Here is a 24,604-nt window from a genome sequence, read left to right as displayed (position 1 = left end):
TTCTGCTTCTGTCATGAGGCTATCTTATCTGTCTATCCTCAAAAAGATGAGTATCATATTGGATTAAGACCCACCTTAATCCAGTCTGGTCTCATCTCAGCTAATAACTTCTTAAAAATTCTATTTCCATGCAGAATCACATTCATGAGACCAGAGATTAGAACTTGAGCATATGTTGGGGTGGGGACACAATTCAATCCATAACAATTGTTCTTATCTCTTTTCTCCCACACTCCAAAGTCAAAGATTTAAACCCCATTTTTCCCCCTCAAAAATTCCAGAGACTCATGTTTAGATAGAACCTTGATCCAATGGGCATTTTCAAACATTACCCTGATGATGGTTTGCATGCCAAAGAGAATGAGTCAGAATTGACCCACTTCATGACTTTGTAAGGGTGAAGGTATCTTCAAGGTGGACTGAACACAAGGCAGCAGAATACTTTCAGGCAGGGGATCAAGACAAATGACTAGCTGCTGGAAGATATTGAACGGCAAATCAACTTAATTCACTACTAAGAAAGCAGAAGGCTATAAAGGAAAGAGTATCTGCTCTTTGGCTACATTTTTGCATGTTGCGAAATGAAAGAGGCGACAGCACTTAGGTATCAGAGATCTGATTAATATGAGCTCTTGCAATTTTACAAGATAAATAAACTGGTTTCTATCATTACTGCCTCCATACCTACTTTTATGTCATTTTTTTAAATTTTGAAATATCTAGCCATATACTTAAAGGGGACTTAATCTTGAAATTAACATTCAGCAATTCCCTTATTGAAAATCCATACATGCAATAGTGTTAAGTTCTGGGGGCTTTGTTTCTTATCTGGTGGCATAAATTCCCTCTGTCTTCCTCCTTCCTATCCCCATACACACAGGAGGTGAAGTGAGAGCACAAGGAAAAGAATTATATGAACTCCCAACTCCTGGTCTCAATAGTTGGTCCTGCTTTGAGATAGTTACTTGTTCCTTCAGTAAATTAAGTGCTTAAGCACCCAGTAGAGTTAGTGCCTGTAAGTTCTGGGAAAACCCTATGGTAGTACTCAGGAAAGAGGAAAAACCTCATTCCCAAACACCCGGTGGATCTCTCCTGACTATACAGGACTCATGGACAACAAGCTGGATTGGTACTCAGAAGAGTAGACAAACCCCTGGAATGAAGGTTTCCGCCCATGTCTAACTGAAAACAGGGCCCTTCCTACATTTTATCAAGTGCTTTAGAATAAGGTTTATAGAAACATCTCTTACAGTCAGCTTTGAATTTTTGTCACTAACTATTCAAAGTGGCACAGGTTGGCATCAATAAACCCATAAAATCCAGAGCTCTAGGAAAGACAAAACAATTCAAAGAGTACATGCCAGAAAGGCTGGGCTAAGTAAGGTACCAGAACTAAAACTTTTCCGTTTCGTGGGAAACCCCCTTGCACAATCTGTGCCTATAAAGGAATAAGATGCTCCACAAATCTCACAAGAACATTCTTGGTCCTTTTTATAACATCTCAAGAAAATTGTTGTATTTATAAACATCTCAAGAAAATACGTAAGGGGCCATTTCTCTTTGACATTTCATACATAAAAAGTACGTGTGTGAGATTTGTGTGCTTGTAGCATATGTGTGCATCTAGTATCGTAGGGAGAAACAGAGCATGCCTAGATGTTTTTAAATGAATGTAGTCCTAACACATGCATTTAATAATAATAATAATAATATAATATGGTGATTAGTTTCATAATAATATAAAGCAATATCATAATAATGCAGGTTTATCATGAGACAGTATGAGTTCATTTCCATACGATGGATTGTGAAAAAAGGAAAACAAAGAAACAGGTAAACTTTATTTTTAGTTGATGGTTAAAGTGAGCATTTACTTAAAAAGCACAGTAGTTTTAATTTAGGGACATTAGAACATTATTAAAGTTCACTATTTCATTCTTTTCTACTTAAACTTGTTTTTCTTTTCTTCTAACATGAGGATTTCACAAGTGAATATAGCCTATTTTGAGTATTGCATAATACCCAAGCTTTTTATGTGTTGGTAAATAGGTCTTTTTTAATATACCTTAATGAATAATTTCAGCTTCTCAATTCAATAGCTTCTGCTATCTAAATATGCCATCTATTTGTTCCTTTTGATTTTTTTTGAGAAAATTGCTCAGGTTTGGTTTCCTAGGAAATAGTTGTCTGTCATGGAGGAATGAATTTGGACTGATTAGCTGCTTTACCTATTTGTTCTATCATTTTGTCACAGGATCAAACATTCTGCTGTGCAAAACATTATGGAGTTATTGAGGAACTGTACTCATTTATTCGATAGATATCAGAATGGCATGGCAGCAAAATGGCTAAACTAAGAGCTAGACAGAGATGGGAATTCAGTACTGATTTGTCCACTTACGGGTTGTGTGATCTTAAGCAAGGTGCCTGAACTGGCTTGCACATCAGTTTATTTTCTGTAAAATAGGGGGAAATATTCCTGCTGGGCTGGCCTCTAGCAGTTGTTCATGAGATGATGGATGTGATAGTACCATAGTCATAGGAAAATATTAATATAGTAACTCACTTAACACAGTGTGTTAGACCTTGAGCATGCAAAAATGAGAACCCCACTGCTAGTCCATGTAGCTAATAGTCTAGGGAGGCAGCCAGTCCTGTAAATACAAGAGTTATAAATACTGTGGGCTGGGGGTGAAAGGGTATTTCAGTGGTAGAATTCTCGCCTGCCATGCGGGAGACCTGAGTTCAATTCCCGGCCCATGGACTTCCCCCACAAAAAACAACACTGTGCATACTCTAAGCAGTAGATATCACTTCCTAGGGCACAACGAAGAGGAGGGGCAGGGCAGAGAGAGTCAGGAAGGTTCTATGAAGGTTGTTAACTATTGAGCCAAGTCTTGGTATTTAAGTTAAAGTAAGGGTTTGCACGGCCAATAAAATAGAGTAAAATATTCTAAGCTGAGGGGATAAAATAAGGAAAACTAGGAAGTAGCTTAGTATGGGAGGGGCAATAACAAGCAGCCTGGTGCTTCTGGAGCACAAAAAGTGAGGCAATGAGGATCTAGAGCTGGAAACGGGCCAGAGCTTGAGGCTTTTCAAACCACAGTAAGAAACTTGGACTTTAGTCTACAGGAAATAGGGAGCCTTGCTTTAGGAGCCCCTTCCAGAGGGTCACATAGGATCCTTTATTGTCCTCTGGCTATGCACTTATTTTGGGTATATTGTAATCAACTATTTACTTGTTCTCTAACTGGATAGCGAGCTCCTCTCTTGAAACTTACAATGTTCAGCAGGTAGGAGATGTTCAGCAAATGCTCATTTAATAACTGAATTAAGTAAAAATTTGAACCGGGGAGTACCATGGTATAAATTTTCATGTTAAATTTTTCCTCCTGGGAACACTGGTCAAGGGCAGAGGATATGAAAGAAATAATGATGGTTCCATGTTTTTGTATCTTCCTCCTAATATTGGGCAGTTGATAGTTGACATTTATTGGATTACCTCAGCCATGCAAGTGGCAAGCCATAAAGAAAATGCCAATGTGTTCACTGAATATGCAAAGTAGAGCAATAATTTTCATGGAGGAAGGAAGTAATAGAAAATTAAGAAAGGCAATAGTGTTCCTATTTAGTAAAGAGCTTTTTTTGAAAAAAATTTAACAACCCTGCAATCCTTTATTATAGATCTTAGATTTCATGGAGCTTTTGTTACAAACCAATATTATAGCAAAGGGTGTTTTCTTTTTTGTGGGGGTTCTTGTTAGATTTGTGGAAATCTGGTTGCTTAGAGGTGTTATAGAACTTTATGCAGCCTCTTACTTTCAATCAAGGCCTCATTATGACATTAAATGGATTATCAATATCATATTTTCAACCATGACTATTTCATTGATAGATTTTCATGTCATATTTAAATATCTATCAGCAAGTCAAAAAATCCAGTGAATAAAGCATCTCATCTATAGCTTAGGTTGAGGAACATGCTATATGGACACAATTTTTGAGTTTAGGAAACGACAACTTTGTAGGAGCCAGGCCAATTGGTACTATCTAAGCAATGCAGCTGCCTTAATTAAAAACACCACCTTTACATACACACCATAAGTATCATAATATTATGATTTTTAATTGAGGTATAGGAAGAAAGTACATTCATTTTTACTTTATATTATTCTATTTTTGCTTGGAAACACTTATTTCCTTGAAATTGCCTGGTTGTAAATCTGTGCCCAGAGAAAGATTTGCAAAAAGAAAATCTTGTTTAATACTTGGGCATTAAACAAATGGAGATTATTATTTGAAGAGAAAGGAGAAGCATTTTTGATATGCATTGTATTGTATCTTTTGTCTCTTAAATGGATACTCTTGCTAAGTCATAGTTCCCAAAGACTCTTGGTCCTAAATTTATAACTGCTTTATTCTGTAGAAATCTAAATGTTGTTTTGGGGGAGAGGGGAGAAGGAAGTGGGGGGAGAGAGAGAGAGAGAAAGAAAGAGGGAGAGTGGAAGGTGAGAGAGAGAGGAGAGAGAGGGGGTAGGGGAGTGGGAGAGAGAGACACATACAGAAAGATAGAGAGAGAACTGTGCTATTAATGTAAGGATTTGATCCACAGTCTTGACAGTTCAGTGTAGTATGGCCAAAGGTAGCTGCTGAAAACTAAAAAGTACATATAATCTCATTTATGTCACAATCATTAGAGCATATATTACAGGATGGCCCACAATCCTTTATTCCCTACATTATTGAAGTTTGATATCATCCTTCTATTTTGGCAGCCTAAAATTTTGACAGCCTGAAATGCACACTATGTCTTTAACTTGGTCTCTGTACTCTCATCCCAGTTTTTGATGGTGAAGACAGCTGACAAATCCTTAGCTGGGGGCTGCCTGAATCTGATACCATAATGTCAAAATTTGGCATCATGGGCTCTGGTTTATGTCATGCCTATTACATATTCTTCTGCTGATATTAGAAGTGATGGCTATCCAAGAGATCATTTATCTACTGTAAACTTTTCATGTTCAAGTCCCCCTGAATTCATTCTAATACTATTCTTAAATTGAAATGCCTAACATTTTCTCATGGTTTTGCAGAGCTAGGAATTTATCTGAATTTTAAAAATCTAGATGTACATATTTGCTTTAATTTCTTTCTGCGTCCTACAAGTTGGAGGAACTTGAAAGATAACTCCAAACTCTTAAGGTATCCATGGAATAATTGGCTGAATCAAAGCATTCCCTGGAAGTTTGCCTTGGGATATTTGCTTGCCATAGAATTTCCCAATTCTAAACCCAAACAACCCCATTCAATCAGAGAAGAGACTGGTTTTACTTCAGTCAAGTTGTTCCATGTGGACAGGGTTGTATTGGAACAGCATGCTTTAAGTGGAAGCAGCATGAGATCATGGCTAAGAGTGAGGTTTTCGGAGTGAGAGAATATTTAAACACTAGATCTACCACTAATTAGCTCTGGGAATTTAGGCAAGAAAATAGACTTCTCTGAGCCTTAGTGTACTGATTTGTGATTAGAGCCAATAAATATCTTCTTCTCAGGGGTTGTACAGATTAATGATAAAATACATGTAAAGTACCTTCACATTAATACAAAGTAGGTGCTCGATATATGGTAATTATTATTGATAATGTGACTATTTTCATATCAATACTGTATTAATATATTGACAACCATAATCCTCCTACCATTTCTGAGGGGGAAAATGATTTTTTTTCTTCTACATATAATATGTCTTTTATTAGGTTGCCATTTTTGATAGCAATTTATGTAATATATTCTGGCAATATTTACCCATTGTTATTATACAGGATATTTACTGTCCATAATTGGCTTCTGTAGTCAGATGGAGAGAATTTAGAGTTCTTCATTATGGGACTTTACAAATAGTAGAAATCAGTATTCAGAATGTCATGTGGTGTTGACATTCTCAGTACTTTAAATTCATTACAATGTGTTTTTCTGTTTCACTCTGTTTTTAGAGGCCAGATTGAAGCAAAACATTTCTACCTGAAATTAATTCAATTTTGCCTTTTTCTTATAAAAACATCTAAAAATCCTAGCTGCCTCTGATGTTTTGAGCCTAGTTATCAAGGGGTTGGACAGCCCAAACGCCTCTCCCATTGCAAATTCAGACTTGATGTCATTACATTTAAATGGTTACCAGTGCCCTATGACATTGTAATTAGCCAGGGACTATTAGTGTTGATAATCAAGCAGCCTACCAAGAAGTAAATTATACTCATGCCTTTGAAACTGTCACAGTTTCACACCATCAGATAAATATTACCATATATTTTTTTCTCCACTGCCCCCCCTTCAGCAATATTATATCCAAGCATAAAACGGATGAGATCATTGAAGGTAAATAGAGGATTACTTCTGTCTGAAGATATATTTCAGTGAGTATTATTTGGTAATAAATAAAACCAGTCCTCGATAATAAACTCCCACTATTTATTTAGCAGACTGCCTGGAACAGAATAAGCTTATTGTAGGGAGTTATGGTATATGCACATTTGTATTTATACACGTTTTCTAAAAACATAAGAATTTTATTCTATTTCTGATGGAGTTAGTTAGAAACAAGAATAAGCAAGGATAAAGGGAAGAGAGGGTAAGCAAGATCTTCCATAAGGAAGGTTTATGATACAGAAATTAAATCTAAACTTTAGAAAAACATTTAACTATCTGTTAGCAGGGAAGAAGCTGTATAAAGGATAAGAGGGTTGCAATGGACAGAGTATTATAGAGAAGAGAGTAATCAACAAGTTATAATATTAAAAACCACTGAATGGAAGATTAGTTGGTTTTTGTAGAAAGGAAGATGCAATTCCAGAAAAAATTATTACTAATAGTGGATGGTAAATGGACATTAGATGCAGCCTCTATATTATCATTCACTTGAGTGATTTAAAATCCTATTGGTCTTCTTTGTATTTAACGTATGACCCTTGTTTTATTTCAATGAATCTGACTTCCAAGTGTGTATTCCATTATTATGATAGTCACTGGAGTTCCAAGGTCCCGGGAATGACTTATAAGATTAGATAAGATTTTGTCTTCTACTTATCTTCTGGAGGACCCAGGGGAAAACATGTATAAGGCATGGCCTCTTTGCTTTATACAGTAGGAGTCAGACACGAGGGAATTCCCTCCCAATGATCTATTCACAATGGGAAAACTCTCCCAAAGGAAGATTTTTTCTCCTTAATTTTGCACATTTCCCAGATGGTGACATCTAATAGAGTAAAACCATTTTGCTCTTTCCTCCCATCTCCCAAAAATAAGGTCCCTTAACATGATGCAATTCTTCATTATACAACCCAACCACACTCACACTCACCCCTCCCTAAGAGAAGATCTAAATTTTCCTGAATTATTTTTTCCATTTTCAAGACAGGATCTCTCGGTATTTCACATTCTACCCCTAGTACTCTTGTGACTCTTCCACTATGTTCTTCAAATCATGTACTAATGTGTAAAGATAATCACCACCAGTAAACCCCATCTCAATAGTGGGGAAATGGAGACCAAAAAGAAGGGAGTATAGAAAATGGTTAATCTGGTAGATGTACTTTGGGTCAAATGGGCTCAAACAGAACTGTTTCCCAGATTCCCCCTCTCTACTTAATCTCAGTTCCATGGGCTACAAGGGACTTCTTGTATGTGATTTGGAAGACAGAAATGCATATGCCATGTTCTTTTACTGCTCAGAGAGGTAAAGCAAAAAGCCATTATTGCAGCTTTTTTGCATGTGTGGTAGCATTTGGGCTTACAGCTCCTCCAGCTCCGACTACATCTCCTTCAGTTTCTCCAACTCCTAGGCCTGAGTATGTTTAGCTTCATGGTGAAGGGCACTGGTTTCTCCTGGAGGACACCCCCATAAGGGAATTTGGAGGCTTGGAAGCAATGAGGAACCAATGTGGATTCCAGTTCATCCTTATGAGTTCCAACTTATCCTTGTAGGTTCCAGTTTGGTCTTGCTTTGTCCATTTCACCTCTCATTTGTTCTTGTTAACTTCAGGCTCTACAATAATTCTCAGAAGAAACAGACTCCTGTACATTGTTTAAGCTAATAAATTTACTAATAAATACTAATAAAATTACTATATATATGTGTGTGTGTATATATAATTTAAAATGCATTCTAAAATGTCAAAATCTGTTCAGAAATGAACATTTTTATTTAAACTATATGATTATTTACACAGAAAACCCGAGAAAATCTAAACGCATAAGAAGATAGGTACAAAAATGACAGAAGAGTTTATAATAGCAAAAATAAATTAGAAACAACCTATAGGGTACTCAGGAAAATTAATAATTTTAATTGTAATAAATTCACTCATTGGCATATTACACATAACTGAAGATTAAACACGGATGGTTTTCATAATCTTAAGAAAAAAGTCAAGTTACAGAAGGATCCAGATATTATATTCCATGTATATAAAATGTAAAGCATGAAATCAATGGCATATATTGTTTGTACATGTGCAGTAAACATACAGAGGCATAGATTGGAACACAAATAAATTCAGTATAGTAATTACCTCTGGGAGGGAGGTGTAGTGAGCCTGGAAGGTTACCTCGGGACCTTAAATAGTACTGATAATATTTTATTTTATTTCTTAATCTGAGTAGTGGGAAGACAATTATTATAATTTATAATTTCAAAGATACCTGAAATATCTCATAAAAATACAAGGCTTCCCTGCAACTAGAGTCTTATTGGTGAGATTCACATGGGCTGAAAATATTTTTACTTATCAGAAGTGTTTTGAGAGGCTTTTATGCACATCTCTTCCCCAAACCTGCTTGTCATGTCCTCAAATTTTTTTTTTTTTTATTACATGGGCAGGCACCGGAACTCAAACCCAGGTCCTCTGGCATGGCCGGCAAGCATTCTTGCCTGCTGAGCCACCGTGGCCCACCCACGTCCTCAAATCTTGTTGTCCCAAGTCCATGGCCACTTGACCAGGGCAGACATTAGTCACATTCTGTGATTTGGTATCCATGACATTCCATGGATCATGTCTTTTTGTTCTCTGCATTCCCTGATTCCACAACAAATAATCCATGGACATGTATTCTGGTATGGGAGAAACAACACTATAAATTGGTTTCTAATTCAGATTATATAGTATTCCATAGGGTAGAATTCCAAACTTTAAAGCCATCTCTCTTCTGGTTCCTTATTTGAGTCTTCCATTAGCCAGTTTAGCATTTCATAAGAACAGCTGCTTCTGTGTTATGGATACCCAAGAACGCTAGTGAATTCCATAGGCAACAGCCCATGTTTCACAGTTCTGGGTTTCTTTGGTGCCAACGTTATGTTGGAGAGCATCATAGGTCATTAAGGTAATTTTTGTATGTTTAAGACATGATAGGTAGGGTAATTCTAGGTAAATCCAGAATAAAACCCATTCCAATGTGGGTATCATAGCGTCATGATGATAGGAGGAATTCAGAAAAAAATAATATGGCTCCAGGTAGATGGCTGGTTTGTTGTACCAAAAAAGAGTCAGAATATTGGGCTCTGCTGTTAGCAGTTTGGGCACTCAGAAGTTGTAGTAGCCAGGTCACTTTGATAAGGGGAAGACTATGTGGTTTAGCCCATAAGTAACCTCAATCCTAAGCATTAGGTCCTCTCTGGTCATGAACAAGAAGGAAGAGGCTGTGGATGCTCCCAATATCAAGAGATTGGGTTATTTTCCCCATCTTGTTATTGAGACTCCTCTGTACTGTTGACCTTTGATGAGTCTTGGCATGGGCAGAGACTTCATCTTTACACTGTGTGCCCATCCGAAGAGGTTCATTCGTATATCTCTTTTGCAGAAATTCTTGTCACCAGTCCTCTAATCTTATATTTTATAATTCCTGATCAGCTAGCCAATGCCTATGATTTTATATATTTATTTCTCTCTCCTTCTAGGGAAACTGAACAGATTTACGGTTTGAGGTTATGCCTACTGGGAGGATTACCTTCACCTGTGTTTCAAGACACCCCTTGATGAGGGTGTAACATCATCACAGTCCATTTCCTGCTAGTGCTAGAATACAGTTCAGTTCCATCTCTAAAGACATATGTCTTCCTTAGTAAACTGGCCATTAGGAACTACTCAGGAGGCATAGGTGTTGGGGTTGAGGAATTTGGTGTCATATTGAAGGAGTGGTCACACTGGAATAGATGTTCTCTTTCTCTTGCAACTTATTTTTACCTACTGGATATGCTAAAGACTGGTTTTATATATCATTATTCCAGCTGATGGTAGCTTGATCATTATCAGGCCTGATATCATCACTTAGAGATTGGATAGTACATAGTTTATAGGGGGATGATTGGATTACAGAGTCATATAATGCCCCCAGGTCAGATTTTCAATCTCCCTCAAACCCCAGTAACATGTCAGGACATTTTAAATGAAAGAACAGTTAATTGATGAAGGAGTAATGACCCTGCCCAAATTTCAAGAAGCGTCTACTCTTGAATAGGGTTTGGTTTCATTTCCATACAGCATCCACACTTCTGGATTCATTGCATCTGAACGGTCAGACCTCTATTTAGTGAAGCAAGTGCTGTTTACTCAGAATCTGTTAACAGAGTAATTTTTTTTAGAAAAAAAGTCCTCTTGGTGATGTTTTTAAAGGCATGTGCATACTTGTGCATGCGTGTGTTCATGTGGTGTTGGTAAGAATGGGGCAGAATCAAGCAGCATAGGTTGACATCATTGTGTGAAGCCCAAACACTGTTTGCTAAAGCTATTTCAGAGCAAACAAAAGTTAAACATAGCCTCCTTGTGGATAACATGTGAATAGCTGATGCTGGCTTTTTTTGAACATGAGGCAGGGAGGGAGCTGGTGGGGGAGAGTAAGTGAAGGAAGCAGATAGTAAACTATTTTTTTATATATATATATATTTCCAAATTTCCACAGCATCTGCCCTAGTCTTATACATTTTTACTGACTGTAACAGAAAAAGCTGAATTTTAGACTTGCCAGACTTCTAATGGGGAATGTACACAATCAGCCTTTCATTAAGAAAGAATATAAAGAGAGAAAAACGTGGCTTCATGTACCAAAGCAAAGTTAAGTTACAAAAGCAATGAAGCCAGGTGATTAACAGAAATTGACACATTTTTGTGACAAACAAAAGAAGCTGGGAAGTAGAAGAGGGAGTGGGGTGTTTTCCTACTGTGGTATATTTGATTGATTCCAGCCTGTTCCTTCTTGTGAATGTAGCGTCTTCATTATATCAATTTATAAATTAATTTCCCTAATACAGAGCTAAGCAGCTTAACTTTTATTCCACCTTTACTAGAATGTAAGAGCTTGCATCATTAGATTTCCTGTGAAAGCATGTGGCAAAACAATGTCACAACCTAAAAACCAACTGTCAATGTGAGGAGCCACAGGCTAGAAACCTCACATCAGCTCCATTCCTTAGTGATAAAACTGGCAGGTGTGCAGAAGGACAGCCATTATCACCCCAAAGTGGACTCACTTCCCAATGTAGGATAACCAGTTTGCTTTATTTTCACTGGTGTAAAGGTGGCAGTGTGCATTTTGGTTTGACTTTTGTTTTGTCTGGCTTTTTACAATGACCAAGGGAAGGAAAAGAATGGGGAAAAAAGCCCGTTGTTAGTAGTGATGGGTTCCATTGCTGCTCAGGGCAAACTTCTTCTGCCTTTCAAGGCTATCAGTGCAGTGATTCTTCTACGAAAGAAGTTGGCCTCAGTGCACAAGTCACAGGAAAATTACTGTGGAGTCTTTTGCATGTTTGAGATATGCCATTCTGGAGAAAGGAATCACCAGTGAAAGGGGTTGGGGATTCTTCCATCTGACTTCACGTTACAGAATAAACCAAAGCCTGAAAATGATTGGAATAAACAGTTTGTCACCAGGCAAAGAGACAGTGCAGAGTAGAGAAGGCTGCCTTTGGACATGTGCAAGCTCTAATAATGGCAACCTTGAAGAAGTTTTACTAACGACTAATCATGCTATCATTTGGATTGTGACTGCTTCTCCTTCTGTCTTTACGTTCTGTCACCTGTCCTCTCTTTTCATTTTTTTCTTTTGTTTGTTACATTCCCTTTAACTGTCTTCTTGGCATTTACAGTCAATTTAATTCCTCCCGTTAGAGTGCTTAAGCTCCCAGTTCTCAGGGAGCTTAATCTCAGGGATTAAATATTAAATTCTGGTTGAAGCAGCGGTTTCAGGGGATGGAAAAAAACATGGACTTTGCAGACACACTAGTTGGCTTTGATTGGTCTACTACTAACTGGTGGGATGCTCTTGGTGAGAGAGTGAGAAGGTGTTCTGTAAATTGACTAAACCTCGTTTCTTCATCTTTGAGTTAGAGCTAAAAACATCTGTCTCAGTTCTCTCCGGCACACTTCCATATGTTTTTTCAGCCTGACCGCCTTCCTAGAATACCTTTGCTCTACGTTCACACTTAACGAACCCTTAAATGAGCCACTTGTTAAATCTCAATCAAACACGTCTCCTTTAAGAAGACTTCCTAAAACCCGCACTTTGGGATGGGGTGTGCTGTTTCTGTGCTCCCATAGCATGAAACAGCTACCTTGCTATTTTAGCACTTCAAATAGCCAAACAGAATTATATGGCTATCTCTGTCTGGGCTAAGGCTCTCTCAAGATAGAAGCTATGCCTTCTTATTCTTGGGACTCAGCATCTACTACAGTACCTATTCCAGGCTAGCTGCTAAATAATGGTAGAACTGGAGTATTCTTTGAACTATGATTCATTACAAAGATTTTACATTACAAAGACATTTTATATAAAACATCCAGTATGCCTGACACAGAATAGGTCTGTACTTTCTGCTATAAACTAATTTACAAAATCCTAATGATAATTCAATGAGAAGAGATTATTTCACAGACTGCTTTTTCTCCTTGGAATAAGGTTAATGACATACTAAATGGCCTTGAGGCTTAACTCAGGTTCAGCTGCCCCCACACAAATGAGTGCAGGCCACTGCTTGGCACTCTTGCATGGTGCAGAGTGGGCATAAATTAACTAGCTGCTGAATAGATGATGAAGAAAATATCATGTCCCCTGTGAAGCCCTTAGTAGTTGTTCTTGGCATATATCGAAACTTCTTTCCCTGGGATCTCACGTAATTTTTCTTATACTTTTGTTACAGTGCTTTGCAGATTATGCATGTCTGTTATCCCTAACAAACTATTTGGTAGCCCCAAGCAAATGCAGTTCCATGGGTGTCATTTATTCTCAGCACGTAGCACAGTGTCTGATAGAGTACATGGTCAATAAACATTTATAGAAAGATGAAAAAAGGAGGGAGGAAGAAAAACAGAGGATCAGACAGACAGAAGAGACACTGTTGTTTGCACTGGATTTTACTCATGTTAACTGGTCTAATATCCCAGAATAATATTCCAGAATTTTCCTTCTAGTTCTTCCTCTCATCCATTGCACTTAAACTCAGGTAAGTCTAACTTTTTAAGGAGGTATAAAATGCACCCACTACATAACCATTATCTAATTTAATCCATGAATTGCCCATTAGACCCTGGAATAGAATGATCCAAGTTTCTAATTAGTGGAATATGACAACACTTTTTTCTTATAAGTATGTAAATCAGCTATTATAGATTTCTACCTGATAATGCTTGACTTAAGCTAATATTTACATAGAATGCTCCTATTCCATTCATGCTTGGTAGAGGGAATTGTAGCTCAATGAAGCTTAGTCATGTGTCGGTATTGGCAGAAACTCAAGCAATTAACTAACCTTCTGCTGATACTTTGCCAAGCAAGTAACACATCTGGAATAGCTGTTGATGAAAATTTCTAAACTTGATGTGCCTGTTTGAAAGTATTATGTACCCTAGAAAAGCATATTTTAATCCTGACTCAATATTGTAGGGTGGAAACTTTTGATTATATTATCTCCGTGGAGATTTGGCACACCCAATTGTGGGTGTGGCCTTCTGATTAGATGGAGATGTGACCCCACACATTCCAAGTGGGTCTTGATTAGTTTACTGTAATCTGTTAAAAGAGGAAACATTTTGGAGAGTAGCAGAGCTGACAGGCAGAGCCAATATAGACATTTGGAGATAGAGACAGAAATAGTCCGGATGTCGAGCAAGGACTCAAAGAAATAGCCAGAACCTGAAGAGAAGAAATCTCCAGCAGATGCTAAGCTAAGAGATGAAACCCAGAGTTTTGTCCCAGAACAGCTAAGTGAATGCCCACAGACGCTTAGAGAGGAAACCACTAGCATCAGAAACTAGAAGCAACAGAACAGGGAAGCAATAGAACAAGGAACAAGGACCAGCAGATGCCAGCAAGTGCCTTTCCAGATCATCCTAACTTGAGTCAAGGTATCTTCCTTTGAATGACTAGTTAAGACATATTTATGGCCTTAGTACTGTAAACTTGCAACTTACTAAATTCCCTTTTTAAAAAAGCCATTTGATTTCTGGCATATTCCAGTCTGGCAGCTTAACAAACTAATACACTTGAAAAGAAAGGGGAGAAGTCCAATAATGCCTTGCTGCTTCCAGTGCCCTTTCCTAGTCCATAAGTGGTTCCATTGACAGAGATATTCAGTTAGTTTTGTAGAGCTTCATATATCTGCATCTATTATCGGCAGAAACTAAGATAAATGAGACCTGGAGAGCTTCTAGGGTTGAGTAGGAGTCCTTAAGAACAGCTAACTGTGGAGGAGACTCACTTAAAGCTAATAGGGAGGCAGGAGGAGACTCACTTAAAGCTAATAGGGAGGCAGGAAATATGCAGTCATTCTCGTTGCTGCTTTTGAGCCAGAGCACTGGCCTTACTTAGCATAGTGGGACTCATTGGCATCTCATATTATAACATGGGAAATTACAAAGAGCTTCACAGTGAGGAGATATATCTCATGGCCTTATGAAATTTGATGTGGCAATAAATAAACACTATAATATCCAGTCATACAAACTAGCTGTAATCAAGATGCATGGAAGAAGTTAAACTGATGGAATGGTCAATGAGTTGAAATTATTGCCTGGAGAATAAAGTGGTAAATCAAAGAATCAAGAAAGAGTAAGATAGGGAGAAAGTAGAGGGATGAAAAGAGCAGCAGTAACTCTGAGATCAATAATCAGACATGGCCTAAGTAAATGAGAGAGGGGAGGAGATAATGTGCCATTCAAAGTTGAAAGTACTTGAATTTTCTATTTTAGAAGAGGAGATATTCTAGGTGATTATCAGAACCAAGATGTGGCCACAGGACTGGGTACCTGAAGTAGAGTGGAACTGAATATGAGGAAATAAAAAGGGTTAAGAATTTTGAGACCATAATTGAATGGTTCCTTTGAGTGATGATAGAACAACAGCTAGATTAAGAATAGGCCCAAATTTCTGTGGTGAGTATGGGGGAGATTTACAGGTGGTTTGTCAGTAACAGAAACAAATAGAAGCAACTGTTGGACAACTGCATTCACATCAATGGAGCAGGGGATTTTAAGCATAGAGGAGTAAGGAGACAATAAACAAGACAGACAACAACTCTATCTCCTAAACCTGGGGCAATTGAAGGATGGGACAAGGAACAGACTCTACTTCACCTAGTTGCTGGGAAGGCACCAGTTTTGATTAAAGCAAGAAAGTCAAAGAAAACATCATAAGGAGTTTTGGAAGTAAAGAAACGGAGAGTAAAGGAGAAGCAGCACAGAACAAAATACTTAGAATCAGTTGAGGGACATGTTCTCTATTTTGGGAGATGACCCAGGATGAAAGGTTGTGAGGCATTATAAACTAGTAGAATGCAAGTATACTACATGGTTGTTCCCCTAGGGTCCAAGGAGATAGCAAGACTTGAGTGTTTCTAAAGGGAGTCAGGAGTGATATGAATTCAGGGTCATTCTACTTTAATTCAAGGCCAAGTATGTAGCCAATGGGGTTAACTGGCTCCCAATATCCTCATCATTTGTTGGAAATAGCTGCCTTACCCTGAGAGTAATTTTTTTTTAATGGACAAACTGTTAAAATAAGCAGCCTTTCCGTTTTCATTATCTGTAAAATGGTAACAAAAAAATTATCTGTCTTATGGGATTGTGGTGAGAGTTAAAGTATATACAACAGGCCTGATACTTGGAGAATACTGTATAAATGTCAGAAGGTAAAACCAGCCTCCCTCCCCCAAATTCTCAGTAACTACTATTGCTAACATTTCTGTTTGTGGTCTTCCTCAATGGAGGCAATTGCTTCCATAAGTTATCTGAATTAATGGTGATGCTTGGTCAAATTTTTTTTGCTCCATTCAATACTTTAATGGTAATTAAATGAGTGTTTTTTATTTATTGGTAGAAAAACAAAACAAAACATAAGCAAACTGATCAGTTTGGTGTCCCTCAGAACAATTGTACTAGTTTTAACCACAGATTGAAAGAGTCAGAAGATTGTTGGCATAAAGTGTCATTTCTTTGATTTGAGGATGACAATGTTAACTTTAGAAAGAAGATGGAAAGCAATAGCACAATCTACCACTTAAGCGTAAATACTTAAGTAATGTTTAATAATGTCTGAGATTTATGGGAATGTATTGAAGAAGGTGGAAACATCAAGAAATCCCTTTGCTTTGAGGACCTTTAAATAACTGTATTAATTTTCTATTGCTACATGACAAATGACCAATAATTTGGTGGTTTAAAACGGCACACATTTTCAATCATTTGTTTTCTAAGAGTCAGGGATCTCCTTGGTCCTCTGCTTAGAGTCTCCCAAGGCTATTTTGTCTTCTGAGGCTTACAGTCCACTTCCAAGCTCATTCAGTTTGCTGCCAGAATTAATTTCTTTACAACTGTAGAGTTCATAGCAGCTTGCATCCTCAAAGCCAGCAGGAGAAATTCTCTGAGCTCAGGGAAGACTTAAACCCTCTTTATAAGGACTCACCTGATCAGATTAGGCCTACCTAGGACAATCTTCTTTTGATTAATTCAGAGTCACCTGATTAGGGGCTTAATTATATCTTCAAAATCCCTTCTCTTTTGCTATATAATATAACAGACTCCTGGAAATAATGTCCCATCTTATTCACAGAGTCTATCCTTACCCAAGGGAGAGGATTATTCAGGGCATGTAAACCAGAGGCTGAGAACCGGAGGGGCATCTTAAAATTGTGCCTGCAACAATGCCCAAACAACAGAATTCCAGGCTATCCGTAAATAACTACTCACTTGTGATGGGAAGAGGAAATTGTTCCCTACTATATCCCCCTTGGCTGCCTGTTCCTGCATTCACATTCTACAGATTTTTTCTGGCCTGCTTTATTTTATTTTTCTTTCATCATCACCTTCAGCAGCCATTTTAGACTGTTTTTCTCCCTAATTGCCCATCCATGAAATTTTAATAACACAAATATACTGAATATCATTTTACGTGCTATATGTATATCTGAGCTTTTTATGCCTAAACATAGTAAAATTTCCCCCACTCCCAGGACCGACTTTCATTCCTTCAGGGATGATATAGCCCCCATTGAGAATGCCTGTTCTATGAGATCAACTGCATATAAATACGTAAATAATCCCAGTGCCCCATTCTTCCTTTCAATTTTGCTCTCCAACCCTGATATTGGCCCCAAGTTCTGCTCTCCACAATTCTGTAGTGCTGTCATAAAGTTTTAATTCAAAAGAAAAAACTAGTGTGGTTTACTGCTGAGTATGATTCAAGTAACCTGTGTTCCAATCATGGCTCTCCAACTAATTTTCAATATGGCCTTTGACAAGCCAAGCAATCTTTAGGTGATGCCATTTCTTCCTTATACCAAAAGGGCACCATGTTGTGAGGTGGAACTTGGATAGAATATAGGAAATTAGTTTGACATGCCAAAAGTCCTGGTTAAAAGAAGAAAGATGATTATTTACAATTTTTTAAATGATAGATGAGAAAACAAAAAAAAAAGTTTCCATTCCGGGAGCAGCTCTTTAGAGATAAAAAGACGTGAAATGCTCCTTAATGGGTGTTGGGAGTTCTCAGTTGAATTCTGTCAGGGAGCTTTATGTGGGTGCAGGACCAAGGACACCATAAAAACAATGACTGAACTTCTGTACTCATCCAAAGTTCACAGGATCTTGGACTGCTTGCTTTTTTAGTATGCTATCACCTTCCAGCCATTAGGACAGATTGACCATCTGGAACATTCTTTCTCAGCCATCACATGCTTGTATTTATGTTACAAAACAAGGGGGGATCCCTGGTGCAACTAATTGACTATCATCCTACATATCAGTATGTGCTAATTATTTCAAATACACTGCAAGCACACGGCGATTAAAAGGTTCTTTGCAAGATGGCAACTAAAACAAGGCTTGTCCCTTTCATCATACTCTGGGTTCTGCTGTCACAATTTGAAAATTTACAAGTATGAGCCAAATTCTAATGTGCCAGAACTAAATTTGTTTACTTTACCTTCAACCTGACAGTCTGAAATTTCCACCAGGCAAGAGCACATGAACAATGACATTTGACACTATATCCTACACCAAGGCTTACTGGAGGAGTGAAAAGTCTAAATTAAGGTTTGTCTGAAGAGCTAAGTTAGTTTTAATTAATATCATGCTTTGGGGATTAAATTTCATGTTTTATATATCATTGTTAAAAATGTGCCTACATTTATTTTACCACAGATCTCTGCTCACCACTTGAAAGCACCTCTACTATTATGTTTGAATGGTGACATATAATAATCTGTATGCCCTGGTGAAACTAACATTATGTTTCCAGATTCAACTAGAATGATCGTTGTAAGTATATTTCCTCAACATAATTTTGTGCTCAGATACTTAGTTTCTTAAATAGCAAATGGGAAAATTATGTCATTGTTTCATTGAAAGTGTCACATATGTTACTCTTGAGTTGGACACAAAGAATTATCATTTCCATAGTTGTACAGCATCAAAGCTGGGGGGACTAGTGTTCAAAAGCATTAGACGAAGATTTCTAAACATTTAGAGAGCAGAATCCATCCCCAGCACATTTAAACTGAACTTTTATTTACAAACCACTGTCGTTTGCAAATGAGGCAGAAATTTCAGCCCCAAACACTTATTTATCTCTATCTACATTTGTGGAAAGCAACTGTTGAGCTAAAGACAAATAGGTCTGCTTAGAAGGGTCCAGTGAGGCTGGAGTAAGCCATGAAGTTAGCTTCAGGAAAAATCTGTTTACCTGTCCTTACCCTACAAATACCTCCTCCCATCTACCTTTGATCATCTTTGCACTAACCTCTAAAACCTTCTGAGATATCTGATACATCTGCATAAGTAACCTCATTCAGATCCTTTCATCAGAAGGTGGAAACAGGGGCAAGTTGGAGGATAGGTGAATGAAGATCTTGAGAAAAGCATAATTCCACTCTTACATGATTTTTATGATATTCCTAAAATTGGTCCTTCAATGGAACATGGGAACAATGCCTAATATGGCCCTCTTTGCGTTTAATCACTTGTCCACACATCCTGCTCATCCATCAGACTCTAACTCAAAGATTACAAGCAACTCTGGCCCCCACTCCCTTGGGTCACCACCATACCTACATTTTAAGTATTCCTTTAGCCCATACTGCAATCATGTTTATACTTCCAGTTCATGTTTATGAAAGCTGAGAATAACTCTGTAGTAGAAGCAGTACCTTAGTCATCTTCATTCCACTCACCCCTCCTTAGTGCCTGGCACATAGCATGCAATCAGTTGAATAAATTAATGAATAAATTGTCCCCATAATACTGGGGACATAATCTTATCCCAGCCACCATCTCTATTTGAATAGGTCATGTGTTTGGTGTATAGATGCATGTGTAGTGACTGGGCTGTAAAATATGAACACAGATTTGTGGAAATGCTGCGAGGCTAGCAGAGAATTGGTATTTCATTATTATTTACCCTTGAAGGTAAACAGACTATTTCAACTACCTCTACAATCTAATTGCATTCATTCCCAAACTATACTGACCATCTATCATGTGCTTGAAACTATTTTTTTAAATTTGGGGCCCAGTAGTGAAAAAAAGAAAAGAAGGGCCCTACCAACATGGCGTTTATATTCTAGCAGGTAATAATTTATTCGTCCTTCTTTTTGGACCAAGCACTGTAGTAAGCACTTGTTTACATTATCTCCTTTAAGATTAAACATCATTTTGTGAAGTAGCTAAACTGATTGCTCTCATTTTTGCAGAGGTGGGGTGGCTGGCATTGAGCTATAAAGAGGTATATATAATATTGCATCAGGTTCTAAAATAGTTTTCATGGTTTAAACTCCAGAGATTTTTAAAATTCTAATTTTTGTAATTTTGGCTACTCGGTGGTTGCAGCATTCCTAGTGTTAACAGTGAGTAGAGTTCTCTGACTTGTGAACATTAGATCAATATTCTTCATAGCATGCATAGTAAAGAAAGATTCCCACAACAAGAAGAAGCAATTTCAGAGAGTATATGTGTCGAAGTCTATCTGTCTTCTCAAGGAGAAAGCTATTACCAATAAATAGCAATGTCCAATAACATGTTATAAATAATTTAAATAACATAATAATAGAGGAAATATAGCAAATTCATCCTTGTCTTCTATTAGTGTTCATCATGTTAAACCTAGTATGATCTTATTTTTAGGTTAAAATAAAATCTTGGGCTGGTTTGAAACTATTTTGTACCCCAGAAAAGCCATGTTCATTCAATCCTAATAAAATATTGTAGGGTGGAAGTTTTGATAAAGTTATTTCCATGGAGATATGATCTATCCAATTGTGGGTGGGACTTTTTGATTAGAAGGTTTCCATGGAGATGTGTCTCTGCCCATTCAATGTGCATCTTAATCTACCTGCTGGAATCCTTTAAAAGGGAACTATTTTGGAAAAAACTCAGAGCTGACACAGACAGAGATGTTTGGAGATAAAGGAAGAAAATTCCCCCGGGGAAGCTGTTCAAAACCAGAAGCCAAAGGACCAGCAAACTCCAGCCACATGTCTTCCCAGCTGACAGAGGTGTTCTGGACACCATTGGCCTTTCTTGAGTCAGGTATTTTTCTCTGGATGCCTTGGTTTGGACATTTTTATAGCCTTGGAACTGTAAACTTGTAACTTAATAAGCCCCTTTTATAAAATCCAGCCCGTTTCTGGTATATTGTATTATTATACAATTTCTGGAATACTGAATTATTATATTGCAGCATTAGCAAACTAAAACAAATCTCAACTGTTTTTTTTTAAACATACCCAATTCAGAGCATCCATATCTTTCGTCAACTATTTTCATAGCGTGCATTATACAGAGATATCTCTGGAATTTATACTTGTTTGCCACAATGATGACATTACTTTAAAATGATTAACAAAATTCAAGTTTACTAGCTTAAGAGAAAAAAGGAATTGAATATAAAACTCACAAAAACAATCATATAAGGTACATCCCCAAATAATTTACCTACATTCAAATATACTAGCACCATTATTTCTAAACAAATACCAGGGTATGATAATCAAATTTTTCATCTAAATTTTCTAAATTTTTGTGGCAAAACAGCCAGAGATATCTGTATGTTTTTATTTTACATTCTATTACCCTCATGTCCCTGGCCTTCCTGATCGCTTCTCATCTTTTACCTTTCTCTCTCAGCGGGAATTTACCATCCTCTTTGTATATTCCAATTGCACTTTGCTTGCATTTCTGTTAGAGGTCTTATTTTACCTTGCTTGGTATTTGAAGAGTTAGTTGTTTTCACATCTGCCTCTCCCATTAATTTATAATGTCCTTCAAGGACAGCCCTTAGCACAGAGATCTTTGCCAAAAGTTTTCCTCACCACTTTTTACAGAACCAGGGGTTGATTTGGGGTCCTTATAGTTTCGTTAAAGACTCCAAAGCACCTCCCTACTTTAAAGCTACATCCTTTTTGAACAAATTCTAAGAATTGAAACTTGCAATCGTTCAAATTCTCTGTAACACCAGCCTCAATATGTCCATGAACCAAAATGGAAGGTGTTGGCTTCAGGATGAGGGGCACGGACTTTGGGACAGACAGCTTGGGTTCAAAATCCTGCTCCATCACTCACTACTCCTGAAAACTTGAGCCAGTTACTCAGCTTCCTGAAGTAAATTTTTTTCTTCATCCATTCAATGGGATAATAACATTACTTCTGTGGAAAGATTTTTTGAGGTCTAAATGAGATGACGCATATGAAGCAATCAGCACAGTGCTTGGCACACGGTAAATCCACCATTGACATCATCCCCTGATCTGGTTTTTATTGTCTCCATATTTCTAGACTTAGGCTTCTTTGAACTTAGTTCTTCAGAATTTCACTGTTCTACCCACATTTGCTCAGCTTCCATACCAAAGGCTATAGTGGTTTTAAGTAGGGTTGTCAAAATACAGGGAGCCCAAGTAAACCTGAGTTTCAGAAAAACATGAGTAACTTTTAGTATAAATATAGCCCATGTGACATTTCGGACATATTTGAAATCTAATTTAACTGGAGACTCTGCTTTTTTATGTGATAAACCTGGCATCCTTAGTACAGAAACTACTACCAATCAACAGCAGCCTACTGATCAACAGCAATCCCTGGCTTCAAGGCCTCAGAGATGAACCAAGGTTTGCAGAGTTTGCATTTTAATTGCTTCCCCATTCACTCAATTTTAAGTATTAGCAATTAATCAAGAATGAGCATAGGGGCCTGGGCTGGCACAGAAAAGCTGGCCAGCTTTATATGGTTTTAATATGATTTGAGCTTTCCAGTTTTGGAAGAGCTGGAATATTTCAGAAGTGCAATTTCTGGCTTAAGCACCAAATGTCCGATTCTACATTTTTTGCCCTTAAAATATTTTTGACCAATTATATAGAGTGACTTACAATTCATGCCTGCATATTCTAAAATCTATGACTAAGAAAACGAGGTTGTATCAGCATGCAAACCATAAAAAATAGCCAAAATCAGTACAAAACTTTGTCTAAGCACTAAGTTTTGCTTCCATAGTCAATAACTTGTGCAAATAAAGTTTCCCTTTCTATCTAGTCGTTCTTGGTGTGACATGGAACTTTAACGTTCCCTGTGTGAAGCACATCTTGGGCTAGGCCCAGAGAAGCAATATAACTATACAGAGCAAAAACTATCCCTAACCTCATCCTTATTTTGTATATCCAGAGATTTTAAATAAGGATTTTTCCAGAATATTCTGTGAGTTGTTATGAATACTTAACAGATGGCTGTACTGTAAAATCTATGAAATATGGATGCATTCTGGAGACTAAGTAATTATCTCAAAGTCTATCCATCTATCTAATCTTCTAATTGTGCAAAACTAAATATATTTTTAACATTATTTATTGTAAAATACAACATATATACCGAAAAAGGGATGCATTTCAAAGTACATTTTAACAAGTAGTCATAGAACAGATTTCAAAGTATGGTATGGGTTACAATTCCACAATTTCAGGTACTTCCTTCTAGCTTCTCTAAAACACAGGAGACTGAAAAGAAATATCAACATAATGATTTAGTAGTCATACTCATTCATTAAATCCAATCTTCTCTGTTACAAATCCTTCTCATTTGATCCTTCTCCCAACCTTTAGGGATAATGATATGCTAATTTGAACTTTTTTCTTCTTGAAAAAAGGTGTCAACAATATGGGATGGGGAATGGAACTGGTTGATGTTCTTGGAGACACTGGCACCTCCGTGTTTCAGGACTTATTAGGTTTCTGAAAAATAAATTTGTAGTGTGCAACTTTTGTAGGATCTCAGATAGAGCCCTGGATGTTCTTTATAGTTAACAGAAATGATGTTGCTTGAGGTTTGGAGAACCATGGCAATTTGTAATATCTAGCTGAACCTTGCATAAGAATAGCCTTCAGAATAGCCTCTTGACTCTATTTGAGCTCTCTCAGCCACTGATACCTTATTCTGTTGCATTTTCTTTTTTCCCTTTTGGTCAGGTAGGCATTATCAATCCCATAGTAGACACATATTTTTGTTGTTGTTACACAAAAGTACATAGCAGCTTTATTTATAATAGCCCCAAACTGGACCCAAATGTCCATTAACAGATGATTGGAAAAACAAGCTGTGGAGAAGTCCTGCAATGGGATACTACTCAGAAATAAAAAAAGGATATCGACATATGAAACAACATGGATAAATCTCAGAATAATTCCTGCTAAATATATAAGAAGTCAGAGAAAATACAGTACATACTGTATGATTCCATTTACATAAAATTCTAAAAATTGCAAACTAATCTATTATGACAGAAATTAGATCAGTTATTTCCTACATAGGTGGCAACTTAGGGAGGTAGAGAGAGAACAGGGGGCACACAAGAAAACTTTTGGGAGATTATGCGCCTTGCTGCAGACTATTAACTGGTCAAGTTAGAAGATTTGAATTCAGTAATCAAAGACCCACAGAGATATTTGACCACCAAAGGCATAGGGAGGTGATAGATGTAAAATATTTAAGTGAAAAAGGAAATTGTATTGTTTTGTTTTAATTATTTCGTTTTTTGATATATATTATATTTTCACATATCATCCAAAGTGTATAATCAATGGTTCACAATA

General features: G+C 37.3%; 1 long non-coding RNA gene across 1 annotated transcript in view; it reads left to right on the top strand.

Moving 5' to 3' along the window:
* The window catches only part of LOC143670224 (uncharacterized), a 29,649-nt gene extending 10,859 nt beyond the window's left edge, over positions 1-18,790 (top strand). The window contains exons 2-3 of the long non-coding RNA XR_013169300.1: positions 18,474-18,569; positions 18,678-18,790. This is a non-coding gene — a long non-coding RNA (uncharacterized LOC143670224). The remainder of the gene's footprint in view (positions 1-18,473; positions 18,570-18,677) is intronic.
* Positions 18,791-24,604: the final 5,814 nt, after the last annotated feature.

The sequence above is a fragment of the Tamandua tetradactyla genome, chromosome X, assembly GCF_023851605.1.
Source record: "Tamandua tetradactyla isolate mTamTet1 chromosome X, mTamTet1.pri, whole genome shotgun sequence".
Taxonomy (NCBI): Eukaryota; Metazoa; Chordata; class Mammalia; order Pilosa; family Myrmecophagidae; genus Tamandua; species Tamandua tetradactyla.
The sequence above is the reverse complement of the archived record's forward strand: the minus strand, read 5'-3'. Positions and strand labels throughout refer to the sequence as shown.